Source organism: Myotis myotis, unplaced genomic scaffold (assembly GCF_014108235.1).
Source record: "Myotis myotis isolate mMyoMyo1 unplaced genomic scaffold, mMyoMyo1.p scaffold_m19_p_4, whole genome shotgun sequence".
Classification (NCBI taxonomy): Eukaryota; Metazoa; Chordata; class Mammalia; order Chiroptera; family Vespertilionidae; genus Myotis; species Myotis myotis.
Window position 1 is genome coordinate 76,186,516 of NW_023416346.1, and position 18,976 is coordinate 76,205,491.

Here is an 18,976-nt window from a genome sequence, read left to right on the forward strand (position 1 = left end):
GCAATGATTGGGTTACCAAAGAGATCAAGGAAGAAATAAAAAAGCATCATGACAACAAATGACAAAACACAACAATCCAAAATCTGTGGGACACAGTGAAAGCAGTCTAGAGAGGGAAGATCATAGCTCTACAGGCCTATCTCAAAAAAAAAAAACAACAAGAGAAAATATGAATAAATTATCTATTTCTACAACTCAAAGATTTAGAAAGAAAGCAACAAGAAAAGCCCAGCAGAAGCAGAAGCAAGGAAATAATAAAGGTCAGAGTTCAAATAAATGACATAGAGATCAAAAAATAAATAAATAAATACAAAAGATCAACAAAACCAAGAGCTGTTTCTTTGACTGAATAAACAAGATTGATGAACCTCTAGCCAGGCTTACCAAGAAGCAAAGAGAGAGGATACAAATAAACAAAATCAGAAATGAAATGGGTGAAGTAACAACCTATCCTACAGAAATACAGAGGATTATGAAAAAATACTATGAACAACTCTATTCCAAGAAAATGGACAACCTAGACAAAATGTACATATCCTTAGAAAAATACAAGCTCTCAAAATTCAATCAAGAAGAATAAAAGAAACTTGAATAGGCCAATAACTACTGAAGTAATTGAAGAAGTGATCAAAAATCTTCCAGCAAACTAAAGCCCTAGTCCGGAGGGCTTTACAGGGGGATTCTACCAAGCATTCAAAGAAGAGCTAATATCTATACCCCTCAGACTATTCCAAAACTCCAAGAGGAAGCAACACTTCCATGCTTTTTCAATGAAGCCAACATTAATCTAATTCCTAATCCAGATATTGACACCACAAAAAAAAGAACTGTAGGCCAATATCTTTGATAAGCATAGATGCCAAAGTCCTCAACAAAATTCTAGTGAATTGGATTCAGGTTTAAATTACAAAGATCATACACCATGATCAAGTTTGATTTATTTCAGGGATGCAAAGATGGCACAATATCCACAAATCAGCAAATGTGATACATCACATAAACAAACTGAGAGACAAAAATCACATAATCATATCAATTGATGCAGAAAAAAAAATTTGACAAAAATCCAACATTCTTTCTTGATAAAATCTCTAAGTAAAGTGGGAAAAGAGGGATCATACCTCAACATAACAAAAGCCTAAGATGACAAACCTACAGCCAACGTCATACTCAATGGGTAAAAACTAAACTCATTTCCTCTAAGAACAGGAACAAGATAGGGATGCCAACTTTCAACATTCCTGTTCGATATAGTACTGGAATTGCTAGCCATAGCGATCAGACAACAAGAAGAAATAAAAGGCATCTAAATTGGAAAAGAAGAAGTAAAACTGTCCTTATTTGCAGATGACTTGCTACTGTACATAGAAAACCCAAAATCCCACTAAAAAAAACTACTAGACTTAATAAATGAATTTGGCAATGTAGCAGGATACAAAATTAACATCCAGGAATCTATGGTCTCTTTATACACCAATAATGAACTAACAGAAAGAGAAATGAAAAAAAAAATTCCATTTACCATTGCACCAAAAAAATTAGGATACCTAGGAATAAATTTAACTAAAGAAGTAAAAGACATGTACTCAGAAAACTACAGGACATTTAAAAAAAGAGATAGAGAAAGACATAAATAAATGGAAGAACATACCATCTTCATGGACTGGTAGAATCAACATCATTAAAATATCCCTACTACCAAAAGCAATCTGCAGATTCAATGCAATCCCCATTAAAATACCTATGACATATTTCAAAGATCTAGAACAAACTCTCCAAAAATTCATCTTGAATAAAAAAGACCTCAAATAGCCACAGCAATCCTGAGAAAGAAGAACAAAGTTGGGGCGATCACATTACCAGATAGCTAGCTATATTACCAAGCCATGGTTCTCAAAACTGCCTTGTACTGGCACAATAACAGACATATAGACCAGTGTAACAGTACAGACAACCCAGAAATTGACCCAAGCCATTATGCTCAATTAATATTTGACAAAGGAGGCAAGGGCATAGAATGGAATCAAGACAGTCTCTTCAATAAATTGTGTTGGGAAATTTGGTCAGATACATCCAAAACAATGAAACTAGACCACCAACTTACATCATACACAAAAACAAACTCAAAATGGCTAAAGGACTTAAATGTAATACAGGAAACAATAAAAATACTACAAAACTCCATAGGCAGCAAAATAGCAGATATATGTTGTAGCAATATCTTTATAGACATAGCTTCTAAGGCAATGGAGACTAACGAGAAAATAAACAAATAGGACTACATTAAAATAAAAAGCTTCTGCACAGCAAAAGAAACCATCAGCAAAACAACAAGAAAACCCACTGCATGGGAGAACATATTTGCCAATGCTGTTTCAGGTAAGAGTGCAATCTCCAAAATTTACAGAGAACTCATACAACTTAACAAAATGAAGATGAACGATCCAATCAAAAAATGGGCAAAAGACTTAGAGGCTTTTCAAAAGAAGCCTGAGCAACATATGAAAACATGCTCAAAATCACTAATCATCTTAAAGCTTCAAATCAAAACAACAATGAGGTACCATCACACACCTGTTAGAATGGCTATCATCAACAAATCAACAAACAAGCACTGGCGAGGATGTGGAGAAAAAGGAACCCTCCTGCATTGCTGGTTAGATTGCAGTCCGGTGTAGCCACTATGGAGAACAGTATGGAGTTTCCTCAAAAAACTAAAAATGGAACTCCTATTTGATCCAGTAATCCCACTTCTAGGACTATATCCCAAGCAACCAGAGACACCAATCAGAAAGCATATATGCACCCCTATGTTCATAGCAGCACAATTTACAATAGCTAAGCTTTGGAAATAACCTAAGTGTCCATCAACAGATGGGTGGATTAAAAAACTGTGGTACATCTACACAATGGAATACTATGCTACTATGAAAAAAGAAGGAACTTTTACCACTTGCAATATAGCATGGATAGCACTGGGGAGCATTATGCTAAGTGAAATAAACCAGTTGGAGAAAGATAAATATCACACGACCTCACTCATATGTGGGATATAATGATCAACATAATCTGATGAACAAGAATAGATCCAGAGACAAATGGCAGCAGAGTGGGAGTTAGAGAGCAACAAAAGTACTTGTATGCATGCATATTAGCATAACCAATGGACACAGATACTGGGGCATCGTTGGCTTGCCTGGGGTGGGAACGGCTTGGGGAAGGTGGGTGTCAAGCGGGAATAAAGGAGACATATGTAAACCTTTAGACAATACATACATACATTAATTAATTTAAAAAATAAGAAAAAAATTTAATAAGTTATCTAACCATACAACTTAAAGGTTTAGAAAGAGAACAATAAGTAAAGACCAAAGTAAGTGGTAGGAAGAAAATTATAAAGATCAGAGCTGAAGTAAATGACAGAAAGAATAAAAAATAATACAAAAGATCAATAAAAGTAAGAGCTGGGTCTTTGAAAAGATAAACAAGACTGACTAACCTCTAGCCAGACTCATCAAGAAACAAAGGCAGGGTACCCAGATAAACAAAATCAGAAATGAAAAAGGTGAAGAAACAACTGACCCCTCAGAAATACAAAAGATTGAAAATAAATACTATGAAAAACTATATTTCAACAAGCTGGACAACCTGGACAAAATGGTCATATTCCTAGAATAATACAATCTCCCAAAACTCAATGATAGTCAAGGGAAGTGCACGCCATCACTATGACCACATCCTGTGTAATGAGACACCGACTCGCGCCTGGCCAATCGACAGGGCCCACAGTCCTTTCTCCTCCCCTTACCCCAACCACCTATAAAACCTCTCTCCACACAGAGTTTTCTCTCTCTCTGCCACCTGCTGCTGTGCCAGTAAGGGGGGCGGGGCAGGGGAGCCAAACCTAGGTTTGAAATAAATGACTCTTTGCTTTTGCATCAGACTCGCTGGCTCCCTGTGGGTTCTTGGGAATCTTGAAATCTGGGCACAACAATTCTCTCTCATCATTGATGTTTCTATCACTCTCACTCTCTCCCTTCCTCTCTGATATCAATAAAAACATATTTTAAGACATAAATGAATTTGGCGGTGTAGCAGGATACAAAATCAACCCTCAAAAGTGCATAGCATTTTTATACACCAATAATGAATTCTCAATAAAGAAAAACTAAACAAACAATCCCATTTACCATTGCAAAAAAATTTAAGATATTTAGGAATGAACTTAACCAAGGAAGTAAAAGGCCCATGCTCAGGAAACTACAGGACATTGAAAAAAGAAATAGAGGAGGATACAAATAAAGGGAAGTATATGGCATGTTCATGGATTTATAGAATTAACATCATTAAAATGTCCATACTACCCAAGGCAATCTACAGATTCAATGCACTCCCCATTAAAATACCAACACCATATTTCACAGATTTAGAACAAATACTCTAAAAATTTATATGGAACCAAAAAAAGAGGCAGCAATCTTGAGAATGAAGAACAAAGTTGGAGGGATCACAATACCAGATATCAAGTTATACTACAAAGCCACCGTAATCACAGGAGCCTGGTAGTGGCACAAGAACAAGCATATAAAACAATAGAACAAAACAGAGACCCCAGAAATCAACCCAAGCCATTATGCTCAATTAATATTTGACGAAGGAGGCAACAGCATTCAATGGAGTCAAGAGAGTCTCTTCAATAAATGGTGTTGGGAAAATTGGACAGATACATGAAAAAAAAGACACTAGACCACCAATTTACACCATATGCAAGAATAAACTAAAAATGGATACAAGACTTAAATGTAAGTCATGAAACCATAAAAATCCTAGAAAAAACATAGGCAGCAAAATCTCAGACATCGCTTATAGCAATATGTTTACAGATACATCTTCTAGGGCAAAGGAAACTAAGGAGAAAATAAATAAATGGGACTATATCAAAATAAAAAGTTTCTGCATAGCAAAAGAAAACAGTAAAAAAATGAAAAGGGAACCCACTGAATGGAAAAACATATTTGGCAATGATACACCTGATAAAAGGTTAATATCCAAAATATATAAGGAACTCAAACAACTTACCAGAAGGAAGACAAACAATCCAATTAAAAAATTGGAAAAAGACCTAAATAGACACTAAAGGACCAAGTGGACATACAAAGGGCTAAGAGACATATGAAAAGATGCTCAGTCACTGATCATCAGAGAGACGCAAATTAAGATGACAATGAAGTATCACCTCACACCTGTAAGAATAGCTACCATTCTTACAAATGGTAACAAAATGGAACAAACAACAAATGACAAGTGCTGGCCAGGATGTGGAGAAAAGGAAACCCTAGTAAACTGTTGTGTGGAATGCAAACTGGTGCAGCCATTATGGAAAACAGTTTCATCAAAACCATTTCATCAAAAAATTAAATATGGAACTGCCATTTGACCCAGTAATCCCACTTGTAGGAATATATCCTAAGAAACCCAAAATACCAATTAGAAAGAATGTATGCATCCCTATGTTCATAGCAGCACAATTTACAAAAGCTAAGATCTGGAAATAGCCCAAGTGCCCATCAGTAGACATGTAGATTAAAAAGTTGTGGTACATTTATACCATGGAATACTATACAAAAGTAAAAAGAGATGAATTTCTTACCCTTTGAGACAGTATGGAGTGACCTGGAGAGTATTATTCTCTGTGAAAAAAGCCAGTCAGAGAAGGGAAAGTATCACATGATCTCACTCATATGTAGAATCTAATTAACACAATAAAATGATAAACAGAGTGGATCCAGAGACATGGAAACATGGAACAGAGTGTGGAATCTTGGAGGATAGGTGAGGGAGGGTGTGTAGGTAGGAAGTGACCAACCAAAGAACTTGTATGGATATATGCATAACCCATGGACACAGATAATAAGGTAGTGAAGGTCTGGCCAAGGGGGGGGGGCGGTGGGCTGGAAGGGATCATAGGTGGAAAAAGGGGACATATGTAATACTTTCAACAATGAATATTTTTAAAAAGGTAAATTTAAAAAATAAAATAAACTAAGAAATTGTTTATTCAGTTATCCCAATGTTCTCTGCCATATTGGAAGTTCATAAAGCATTGGAACAATATCATTTTCTAAGAACTTTCACATTTACCACTTGCCACATAGTACTATGTTAATGTTGTTGTCAAAACTGTATGTTGAATTTATTTTTATAAATAAAATGCATAGGCAAGCAAGTCACATATCTCTACTACTCAGTGATTTGAAGAAAGGTCATTACTGCATCTAAGCTAACCTGAGAATGCAACATAACACATTACCTAATACACCATAGGCAACAGTGAAAAAAGAAATTTATTATTTTAGAAGACGGAAATGTGTTCAATTTAGTTTATAGAAATATGACATGTTACTACAGTGAATCTTTGGGAAATAATTGGAGAAATAAACGAGAAAGCAAGGAAGAGGTCTCTGGCTTACAATCATTTTACCACAAGAACTAGATATATTAAGATCTATGTTGTTGCAAATGGCACATGATGGATTCTTAACTTTTCTCATTCAGGTGTTGGAATGGTGGGGTTTGGAGGGAAGATGGTTTGATATTGCGTGTTGGGCACACAGTGCAATATACAGATTCTGTATCATAGAAATGTACACTTGAAACCTATATATTTCTATTAACAAATATCACTCCAATAACTTTCATAAAAATTAACATAAAAAGCAGGGGGGGGGAAAGAGTGAAAAATGATGCTCAATTCATACATTGTTTCAAATTAGAGGACTGGATCACAACAGTAGATAAAGTTGGGAAGACTGTCCTGAGAATATCCCTATTAAATGCTCATTCATATATATAAAATAGAAACCCAACACAAAAGATTACATATTATATAAAAATCCATTTATATGGAGTTACATGAGGAAACTCCAGACTTCATGTTACTCCCACTAATATGGTCACAGGACACTAAGTTGTTGTTACAGATTCATAAAGTGATTCTTCTGGGGTCAGGTGGGATGATGGAAAAGCATGGGAGAGCATTCCGGGGCAATAAAAATGTTCTAAATTTTGTTACAACTGTGGCTTATATGAGTGTGATCTTTTGTCAAAATGCATTGAACTACACACTTAAGATCTTTAATTATGCTGAATGTAAATTACAAAAGTTATTGCAAGGAAAAAAATGCAGTTGAAGCTCAATCAAATACAGCATCAAGGGTTTGGCTGAACTACAAAGTCTTCAAACCTCCCTACAGTATTGATACAATAAGGAAAGTCACATGCATATAAAGTAAACATAATTCAGGGGCTGAGTAACTGGTGGTCTGAAAAACTGCACCTTTGTAGTGGAGGAGGTCTAAAAGCAGTTTGGATGGGATGTTGTAGCTGACATCAGTGCCTCCAGACCCTTCCCTTTAGTGCTCACCTCTACCCACAGAATACTATTTATTGAGAATGCTCACAACTCCATGCCTGAGGACTTGTTCAGATCATAAGAGCATGGAGCTCCTGTGCATAGAATAAGTCAGAAGAGACAGAGAGTTAGTATTCCAGAATCAGCCCTCAACTACTGCTGCATAGGGCACTGGTTTATAAGCATGCCATATTCCTGCTCTCTTGACTGGACAAGTCTGAGGTGTGTTTTACACTGTTTCCTACAGTTATCCACTGAGGTTGAGCTCTAGCTGCATGTGGTAACTGGCTCAATGACACACTCTTTTTAGCTTCCATCCCCTTCCTGGCTCACTTTTCCACTCCCCTATCTGTGTTTTCCAAGACCAAATCCTTAATAAATTTCTTGCTCTTGAGTCCTTATTTCAGAGTTTTCTAGGGAATTACAAATCAAGATAGGCATGTATGGTGGGCAAAAAATGAGTTTTAAAAGACATAGTTTTGATTTATAAATAGACATTTCTAGCTGAAGAATTATTTGGAAACTCCAGACTTCATGTAACTCCCACTAATATGGTCACAGTAAATTAAATACTCTTATGAATCCAAATTTCCTCGCCTGTTTTATCACATGTCCATCACTTCATGGAAATAAGATTGACTACTCTAGGATACCATGGCTTTGTGAATTGCTTTACGTTGCTAATGTTTGTGACAGCTTGTGGCTATGATTCCCCACCACTTATTGCTATTGAAGAGGCCTGAGTTCACTCAAAGTAAGTTAAAATAGAAAGAAGAAATAGCACCAAACAAATGAAGCAAAGGTGCAGAAACAGTGAAAGTAATTTCCCTTTAGAGCAGTGGTTCTCAACCTTCTGGCCCTTTAAATACAGTTCCTGCTGGTCCTAGGATCAGTAGCCCCACAAGCAGCAAACCACATCAGAGGAACAACAGCAGTGTGCAGCCAGCCCCCATTCAAGGATCAGCAGCCACGTGAGCAGTCTGCCTCAGTTCAAGGAGTAGCAGCTGCATGTGTAGCCCGCCCCATCCAAAGAACAGCAGCCTCTTGATCAGCACATCCTCTGTCTGAGGAACAGCAGCTGTATCTGAAGCCTCCACCCATCAGCCAGTGGAGCCACCACAGCAGTGAACAGCAACCACCACAGGAGCTCCTGCCAACTGAGGAGCAGCTGATACAACAACCGCCAGAGGAGGAACCACATCCCGAGGAGCCATTGCCACCCAAGGAGCAGCCCCTGAATGACTCAATATCTAGATATGTCGGTGAGATCAAACATGGGTAGACAAAGAAACCCCCAAAGGAAAGAAAAGGAGGACTCGCCAGAAAAGCAGCTAAGTGAAACTGAGGCATGCAGCATGACAGAAAAAGAATTCAGATTGAGGGTCCTAGAATGCATAAACCGAATGGAGGAAAAAAATCAACAACTTATGCAAGAAGCAAGAAGAAACAGATGAAAAAATTAATAAATTACTTAAGAACCAAGAAGAAATGAAGAGTGATTTAGCCGCAATAAAAAACACCATTGAAAGTTTCAACAGTAGACTAGGAGAAGCGGAGGACCAAATTAGCGAATTAGAAAACAGGGAAACAAAACACACCCAAACTAAACTGCAATTGGAGAAAAAAATTAAAAGACAGGAGGAGAACCTAAGGGAGCTATGGGACAACATGAAATGAAAAAACATACAACTAATAGGGGTGCCAGAACAACAGAAAGAGGAACAAGATTTAGAAAACCTATTTGAAGAAATAATATCAGAAAACTTCCCTGAGGTGGGGAAGAAAAAAGTCACACAAGCACAGACAGTCCCAAACAAGGTGAACCCGAAAAGACCCACACCAAGACACATCATAATTACCATGGCAAATGTTCAGGACAAAGAGGGAATCTTACAGGCTGCAAGAGAGAGACGGAAAGTTACATACAAGGGATCTCCCATAGATTATCAAATGATTTCTCAACAGAAACACATCAGGCCAGAAGAGAATAGATGGAAATTTACAAAGTGAGGCAAAGCAAAGGACTGAATCCAAGAATACCCTATCCAGCAAGGCTATCATTCAAAATTGAAGGGGAAATAAGAAGCTTCACAGACAAAAAAGGCTAAGGGAGTTTATCACCACCAAGCCAGCAATGCAAGAAATGTTAAAGGGACTGGTGTAAAAAGAAGAACTAAAAAGCTCAGAAAGAAAACAGACACAAAAATAGAAATGGGTACAAACAAGTACCTTTCAATAATAACTTTAAACGTAAATGGACTAAATGCTCCAATCAAAAGAAATCGAGTGGCTGAATGGATAAAAAAAAAACAAAAACATGACCCATACATTTGCTGTCTACAAGAGACCCACCTCAGTGAAGGGACTCACATGGACTGAAAGTGAAGGGATTGAAAAATACCTTTCAGGCAAATGGAAATAAAAAAAAAGCTGGGGTAGCAATACTTATATCGGACAAAATAGACCTCAAAGTGAAGGCCATAACAAGAGATAAGGGAGGCCACTTCATAATACTAAAGGGATCAATACAACAAGAGGATATAACCCTGATAATCATATTTTCACCCAATGCAGGAGCACCCAAATACATAAAAAAACTCCTTGAAAATATCAAGGGAGAGATCAACAATAATACAATCATAGTAGGGGACTTTAATACACCAATGACATCGCTGGATAAATCCTCTAAGACAGAAAATCGGCAAAGAAAGAGCAATCCTAAATGACTCACTAGATCAGATGGACCTAATTGACATCTTCAGAACATTTCACCCCAAAGCCACAAAATATACGTTCTTCTCAAGTGCACATGGGACATTTTCAAAAATAGACCACATATTGGGTCACAAACAAAGTCTCCCCAAATTCAAGAAGATTGATATCATAAAAAGCATCTTCGAAGACCACAAGGCCATAATATTAAAAATAAACCACAATAAAAACAACTCAAAATACTCAAACACTTGGAAGCTGAATAGCATGTTATTAAATATTGATTGGGTTAACAATGAGATCAAAGAAAAAATTAAAAACATCCTGGAAACTAATGACAATGAAAACACAACAATCCAAAACCTATGGGACACAATGAAAGCAGTCCTCAGAGGGAAGTTTATAGCTCTACAGGCCTATCTCAAAAAACAAGAAAAAAATGGTAGTAAATCATCTAAATCTACATCTCAAAGAACTAGAAAGAGAGCAACAAGAAAAGCCCAGAGTGAGCAGAAGGAAGGAGATAATAAAGATTAGAGCAGAAATAAATGACATAGAGACCAAAAGAACAATACATAAAATCAATGAAACCAAGAGCTGGTTCTTTGAAAGGATAAAAAAGATTGATGAACCTCTAGCCAGGCTCACCAAGAAGCAAAGAGAGAGGACACAAATAAACAAAATCAGAAATAATAGAGGCGAAATAACAACAGACCCCACAGAAATACAAATGATTGTTAAAAAATACTATGAACAACTCTACTCCAACAAACGAGATAACCGGGAGGAAATGTACATATTCCTATAAAAACACAACATTCCAAAACTCAATCAGGAAGAATCTAAAAATCTCAATAGGCCAATAACTATGGAAGAAATTGAAGCTGTCATCAAAAAGCTTTCAGCAAACAAAAGCCCAGGACCAGACTGCTTCACTGGGGAGTTTTACCAAACATTCAAGGAAGAACTAAAACCTATCCTCCTCAGACTACTACAAAAAAATTCGAGAGGAAGGAACACTTCCAACTCATTCTGTGAAGCCAGCATCACCCTAATACCAAAACCAGGTAAAGACAACACAATGAAAGAGAATTACAGGCCAATATCCATCATGAATATAGATGCCAAAATCCTCAACAAAATCTTAGCAAATCGGATTCAGCAGTACATCAGAAAGATCATACACCATGACCAAGTAGGATTTATCCCAGGGATGCAAGGATGGATACAATATCCATAAATCAATAAATGTGATACATCACATAAACAAATTGAAAGAAAAAAACACACACATAGTCATATCAATTGTTGCAGAAAAAATGTTTGACAAAATTCAACACCCATTTTTGATAAATACTCTCAGCAAGGGGGGAATAGAAGGATCATACCTCAACATAATAAAAGCCATATATGACAAACCCACAGCCAACATCATACTCAATGGACAAAAACTAACATCATTTCCCCTTAGAACAGGAACAAGACAGGGATGCCCACTCTCACCACTCCTGTTCGACATAGTACTGGACGTATTAGCCATTGCAATTAGACAAGAAGAATAAATTAAAGGCATCCAAATTGGAAATGGAGAAGTAAAACTGTTCTTATTTGCAGATGACATGATATTATACATAAAAAACCTAAAGACTCCATCAAAAAACTATTAGACCTAATAAATAAATTCGGCAATGTAGCAGGATACAAAATTAACGCCCAGAAATCTATGGCATTTCTATACACCAATAGTGAACTTACAGAAAGAGAGACTGAATAAAACAATCCCATTTACCATCACACCAAAAGAAATTAAGCTACCTAGGAATAAACTTAACTTAAGAGGTAAAGGACCTCTACTCAGAAAACTACAGGATGTAGAAAAAAGAGATAGAGGACGACATAAACAGATGGAAGAACATACCATGTTCTTGGGTTGGTAGAATCACCATCATTAAAATGTCCATACGACCCAAAGCAATCTATAAATTCAACGCACCTCCCATTCAAATACCATGAACAAAAGCCCAGGACCAGACGGCTTCACAGCATTCTGTTTAATAACAATAGTTTACTTTTATATATTTTTTAAATCTTCTATGTCTCCTATGTCAACTCCCTAGCAACCAGTGAAGAGCATGCTATTCTAAGAGGCTACCAGGCTTGGCCTAACCCATTTATTCTGTTACTGTTTTGAAATGACTAAAAAGAAATAAAGTCAGCTAGGTATCTGATAAAACATCATTTCAACTGTGATATGGTGTGAGTTTTAAAAAAGAATGCCTAAACTGTTCCAGGAGAAAAGCAATGTACCATGATGAAACATACATTGTGGAGGAGACAGGGAAAGTAATTGCTAAAGTAAGGTAATAGACCAAAGACTAGGATCTTACACTCTCTTTAGGGTGTTCTATCATCTAAAATGAATTACAGTGGAGAATGAAATTCTGCTTGCAGAACCTAAGGAAAGAAATCCTGCCAGTTTTACTATTGGCTTTGCAGAATTACTGGATCTTCAAGCAAACAAAAGGGATTTAACAGCTTCAGGCAATGGGAGTTAAGAAAAAATTGGCCACCTCATGTCCCAACTTTCTAAGGCATAATTTGGGGACAACATAACTCAACTTACTGGGGAATTCTATTAATGAGCCATCATTGTAATAAATGCAGGTTCTAGGCAAAGGACATTTTGCTCTACTCATCTCCCAAACATCTTTACTTTCTTAATGGGAAACATTGTTCTTGGCATGCCAAAGCACCCCTGAGTACTGTATTCTGATGATCTGTATGCCATTTCAGGTATTTACAATTTAAAAGATAAAGTCTACTTAGAGACCTCTTTCCAGTTTACCAGAAAAACAAGAAACCCCTGGGTAAATACACCTGTATTTGGTAAAACATGTCCATCTGGCTTTATAGCCTTACTAGAGGCCTGGTGCACGAATTCCTGCACAGATGAGGTCCCTCTGGGTGGCCTGCAAGGATGGGGCCTAAACCTGCAGTCTAATGCTGCCTGCAGCTCCTACCTGCTGCTCCCGCTCATCCCAGCCCCACTGTACTTGCTGCAGCTCGTGCCCAATCAGTCTCTATTGGGAGAGGCTTGCACTGCCATAGCAGCGCTCACCAACCATGAGCCCTGCCTCTGATGCCCTCCCAAGGGGAGTGGCCTGTGAGATTGGGCCGAAACCAGGTCTCCAACATCCCCTGAGGGGTCCCGGGTTGTGAGAGGGCACAGGCCAGGCTGAGGGACCCCACCGTTGAACAATCAGACCAGGGAGGGACCGCAGGAAGGCTCCAGGGCATGACCAGCCCATCTCCCTCAATCCCTATCAGCCGGACCTTAGCAGCAAGCTAACCTACTAGTCAGAGCATCCCCCCCGGTGGTCAGTGCATGTCATAGTGAGCGGTTGAGCAGTCTTAGCATATCATTAGCATATTATGCTTTGATTGGTTGTTCAGTTGTTCTGCCGTTTGGTCTATTTGCATATTACCCTTTTATTATATAGGATGGTTATTTATACACAGTAGTAGATAAGGCACAAGGATTAAACCCAGGCAGATAGACTCTACAAGAATAGCCGAGCACTGTGATATTGGAGCATACCCCTTATTCTTGAGTAACTATAAAAAAATTAATTTAAAATGGAATAATCTAATTGTGTTTGTTGGGTGTGGGGAATTATGGTGGGTTTTTTTTGTTTGTTTGTTTTTTGAGCAAGGAATTCCATATTTACTCTTTGCATATATAATGTCCCTCTTAAATGATAGCCTGAAGTGTAGCCAAGATGCCTCATCCATAGAGTCCCTGAGAGGTTGAGCAAAAATAGCAACACTAAGTTTTTTGCTTATCATCTCCAAATAATTTTGATGTCTGAGAGTCAGGAGTTCAACCATGCAAAACAAATGTTTTTGTGGGACACAACATTGGGCTTCCCTCAAGGGAAGTCAAAAGTAACTATTTCAAGGGCAAATGCAACCAGTTCAAATTTTATTGTAAAGGAAATGATCTATATTCTTGAAAATTTGGAAAATACTGATTATAGTGATGATTTTTTGATAGTAGATAAGTGATTTATTTTATCCTTCCATATGTTTTTCTGTGCAGTTTTACATAAAGTAACACTAGTTTGCAGAAATGTTTAGGGAAAAAACAGCAACACAGGTATGGAGAGTCACCATGAAAAAAAAAAAATAGACTTAACAGTCAAAAGAGTGTCCTCTCTAGAGGGTTTGCTGTTCTACATTCTAAAATGAATAACAGGGAGAATATAATTCTGATTGCAGAACCTAATAAAGTTCTACTTCTTTTTTAAATATATTTTTATTGATTTCAGAGAGAAAGAGAGAGGGAGAAAACGATAGAAACATCAATGATGAGAAAGAATCATTGATCGGCTACCTCCTGCATGCCCCCACTGGGGACTGAGCCTGCAATCCGGGCATATGCCCTTGACTGGAACTGAACCCAGGACCTTTGAGTCTGCAGGCCAATGTTCTATCCACTGAGCCAAACAAGCTAAAACAGGGAGTTCTACTTCTTGGCTTTGCAGAATTACTGCAGCTCTAAGCAAGCAAAAGTAAGTTAACATTTGGAAGAAGCAGAGAAACATGAAGGTAGATCTTTTTCTTATCACTGCCTTCGAAAATACACTAATCATGAAAGTAAGCCTTGACTTGTGTCCCAGCAAGATAAAGAAAATCAAGCCTGATATAAAATGATTGGCTATGCTCTTTTTAAATTATTTTCTTTATTGATTAAGGTATTACATATGTGTCTTTATCCTCCCATTGCCCCCCCAACCCCCACTCATGCCCTCACCCCCCTGTTGTCTATGTCCATTGGTAAGGCTTATATGCTCTTGGCTATTCTTTTTATTTCCCTTTACTTTGCTTGGCAAGGTGATAGCTCTATATATAGGAGCTTCTCACTTGGCTCCACTGATAAGTTAGAGGAGGTGGTACTAGAAAGAAGCTGAATTTATGGGAATTCTCTAAGGCAGTTCAAATGATGTTAGTAATTTTTAAAAAGCTACAATGAATGTATATGACACTTAGAGTTTTCTTTTTCAGAAGGTTTAGCAGAAAAAAGATCAAGAAATCAATTAAAAGAATTTATTTTCCATTTGAAGTACAGCCCTGAGTCCCAAAACATAAAATCTCATCCCTGCAGGAAACACAGATGATTTCAATAGCTGTACTTCCAGAAGAAGTATAAGTTTTCATTTCAACTAAAATATTCTCCTGGTCTTTCATGTTATTTTAGGGGTTTTCTAAGAGGTGATACTTCACAGGCACCTAGAAGTAGTGTTTGGATGGAAATACATCTTATCCTCAGGCTATACCATTGTCCAATTTGTCTTACCTGTCTGAACTGGGGGCTGATTTCAAATGCCGAAAATTTCGGCTATCTAAGTCCATGCTGTAGCTCTACCCACTTTCAGCTTTTGGAGTTATGATGATTTCTCCTCTGGTTGCTGATCTGAACTTGCTAAGAAGAAATCTGAAGGTATATAAGTAACTATACAGTGGGGCCTTGACTTACGAGCATCCCGACTAACGAGTTTTTCGAGATACGAGCCGTCTCTCTGCCGATTTTTTGCTTTGGGTTGCGAGCTAAAATTCGGGTTATGAGCCAGCTTCAGATACCCCACGGCTAGTTGGTGCAGCGAACATCACAGTGAATGCCACAACATCAGCCCAGCATCACGTGTCTCACTCGTTCACTTTTGATTTGACATACGAGTAATTTGAGTTATGAACTCCGTCATAGAACGAATTAAACTCGTAAGTCAAGGCCCCACTGTATTTAAAATATAAGAAATAAAGCATTTTAAAATATAATTTCAAAAATACCACTTTTAGTGCTTTCAACAGTAAATGATTTTTTAATAAAGTGTCCTTGGGACTGAGAGGTTGTGGGGAGGTCCCATACCTCTACAGTACAGTGTCAATGGTAGTAATAGAAGAAATTATGACATTCTCACAAGGCCATAACACTTGCTGGTAAGTCAGGCCTCTGTCCATACTAAGAAAAATGCAACTGACTGGGAACTCACCACTCCCTGGGTTGAGCCTGTTTCCAGGAGTGTTGAGAAAAAAAGAACTTAAATTCACTTTGAGGGGAGCTCAGATGATCCTCTGGGACAAACGGAGGTGGCAGCTTATTAGACTGCAGCTCCATGACAGCCACAAATTTGACCTTGATACTTCCTGCCAATATGCCCCTGAGCATAAACTGATGCCTGGCAAATACTAGAACCCAACCAATTTTTGTAGAATGAATGACTAAGCCCATGTGGTTGGAACTATCTTTATCTCTTCTATAACATTTTTCCCTGTTGTACTAAAGTGTGAAGAGTGGAGTGTCTCATATAGTATGAAACCTGATTGCATTTCACTAAATTATTTAGAACTTGAACAAAAATAGCTTTTAGAAACTAAGGTTCAAGTCATGATCCACGCTACTAATGCCCCAAACATAGGGTTTTCAAATGTGCTTTAATAAAAAAGTTGTATTATTTTTGTGATGGCTCTGGGAGAGACCAGTTCATTTACTCAACATTCTACAGTTTTCTAAGGAGGAAATGTATTCAAAGGTACTAGGACAATCTTGATGGAATCTGCCAAGTTATCTCTGTTTCAAAAACACTGGAAGACTATCTTGTCTAAAGCTTGAATCTAACTAGAAAATTAGATTTTTTGTTGAGAATAACACTTAATATAATCTTAACCTGTGCTGCTCTGAGACCCACCTGGCACATGTCCTCACCTCTGAACTTCTACTTAAGGTGTCTTCTCTACCTTAATCACTCTCCCCCTTTTTGCTATCTTGGACCCCAACTATCTTTCAAAGTCCTCATCAAGTCCCACTTACAATTTGATGTCTTTCCTAATGTCTCCTGTGTCCTCCTGACAATGATTATCTATGCCACTTATTTAACATTTACTTAATTATCTACTGACTTATGACATCTCTTGTAGTTAATACCTTGCCTTGTTTTAGAAAGGCTTTCAAGCAGCTCATATTATCACCTTATAGTTTCCTAAATTTCTTCTATACATATTAAAATTTCAGGTATGTACCTTTTCTCCCCAACTAGGTGTTTACATTCCTTGAAGACCGAGAACCATCAGATCACAATTCTGAGTTCCAGAGGGGCTCAGTCCAGTGCTATGACTATTTTTTTTTTAACAATTCCAGGTGTATATAATTCATTGTGTGGACAGCTACTTACTAGTATTTTCTCTAAGCTCCAAGCTCAGTATTTTGATGTAAACCTATGCAGTGGTGCCTAAATTGGGGTCTGCAAACTACAGCTCCTAGAAGCAAGCACCTGTGGGATCTGAGTTACTTATTCAATCAAGCCATTGATTGTTTTTGACAAGCCAGGCACCATGCTGTAGCACAAAAACAAAAAAGCAACAGGCCCAGTACCAAGGGAGCTTACAATTAAGTATATGTGTGTGTACGTGGTGGGGGGGAGGGCAGTGTGTGTGTGTGTCAGAATGCAATGTAAGGAGTGATGCACAGGCACAGGGAGTTATGAGGAGTGATGAATGCAACATGATAGGAAGAATCAATACATGGGATGTATGGTCACTCTAGGCTATCTTTTCCATTCATTCTGCTAATTAATGAAGACATGGTTAGTCATAAGTGTTTTAGTTAGAAGACCTTTAGGTTTCATTCCTACTTGCAGTTCAAAATTCTAAAAAATAAAAATAAAAAACCAACTTTCTGTAGAACCAGAAAAAGTCTCAAACACTGGCAGTCTCTCACATTGATTTCTGATGAGAAAATGATGCAATACTACCTGGAAATTACCATAAAGTAATTTGGTGCATATTAGAACTCTCACTACCTCAGCCACAAAACTAATCAACAGCTGCCTGAGAAATGAAGACTGAAAAATGTTGTGAAGCAGTAGTTTGACTTTTGGTCCTTGTAGCCAGAGTTTTATGGGCCACTTTTCCCCCTTGGTGGAACTCTTGTCCCCACTTTTCCAGGCCTCCTTGAATCTTATTTCCTGACTAGAGGCCCGGTGCATGAAATTTGTGCACTGGTGGGGGATGGGGGTCCCTTCAGCTCAACCTGCACCCTGTCTAATCCCGGACCCCTCAGGGGATGTCCAACTGCCAGTTTAGGCCTGATCCCAGGGATCGGGCCTAAACTGGCAGTCGGACATTCTCACAATCCTGGACTGCTGGCTCCTAATTGCTCACCTGCTTGCCTGGTCACCCCTCACTGCCTCTGCATGCTGGCCTGATCACCCCTAACTCCCCCCCTCTGCCAGCCAGGTCACCCCAACTGCACCCTCCCTGCTGGCCTGATCGCTCCTAACTGCGCCCCCCCCTACCCCCGCCGACCTGGTCACCCCATGCAGCCTGCCGTTCAGTTGTTTGGTCATTTCTCACTAACTCCCCTGCCGATCTGGTCATAGGCAGCCATTTTGTGAGGGTGTGACAGTCAATTTGCATATTACCTATTTATTATATAGGACATGTATCCTATTACTATTCTCAGTAACTGACACATACATTTACTTTGTAAATTGTAACTGAGGTGCCAAATGTGATTTTTCCCCTTAAGAAAGCCTGCATTTTAAACAGGGGATATAAGGTTTCCTGTCCAATTAATAAGTATTTGATTTGGATATTTCACATATCAGCACTCAGGATGGGGGGAGGAGTGTTGACATTCTACAACAAAATCAGTCATCACCTCTTAATGTACAGGACTAGCCCTGACTTGAAACCTACCTAAAAGGTAGGTAACTACTTGGTACAAGACTGGATATATCAAATGCAAGAAAAACTCTTAGATGTTCAGATCAGAGGGAACTTTTATTCACCTAAGAC

General features: G+C 38.2%; 1 protein-coding gene across 1 annotated transcript in view; it reads right to left on the reverse strand.

Annotated features, from left to right (window-relative positions):
• The window catches only part of SYTL5 (synaptotagmin like 5), a 209,135-nt gene that overhangs the window by 137,699 nt on the left and 52,460 nt on the right, over nucleotides 1–18,976 (reverse strand). The window lies entirely within an intron of this gene.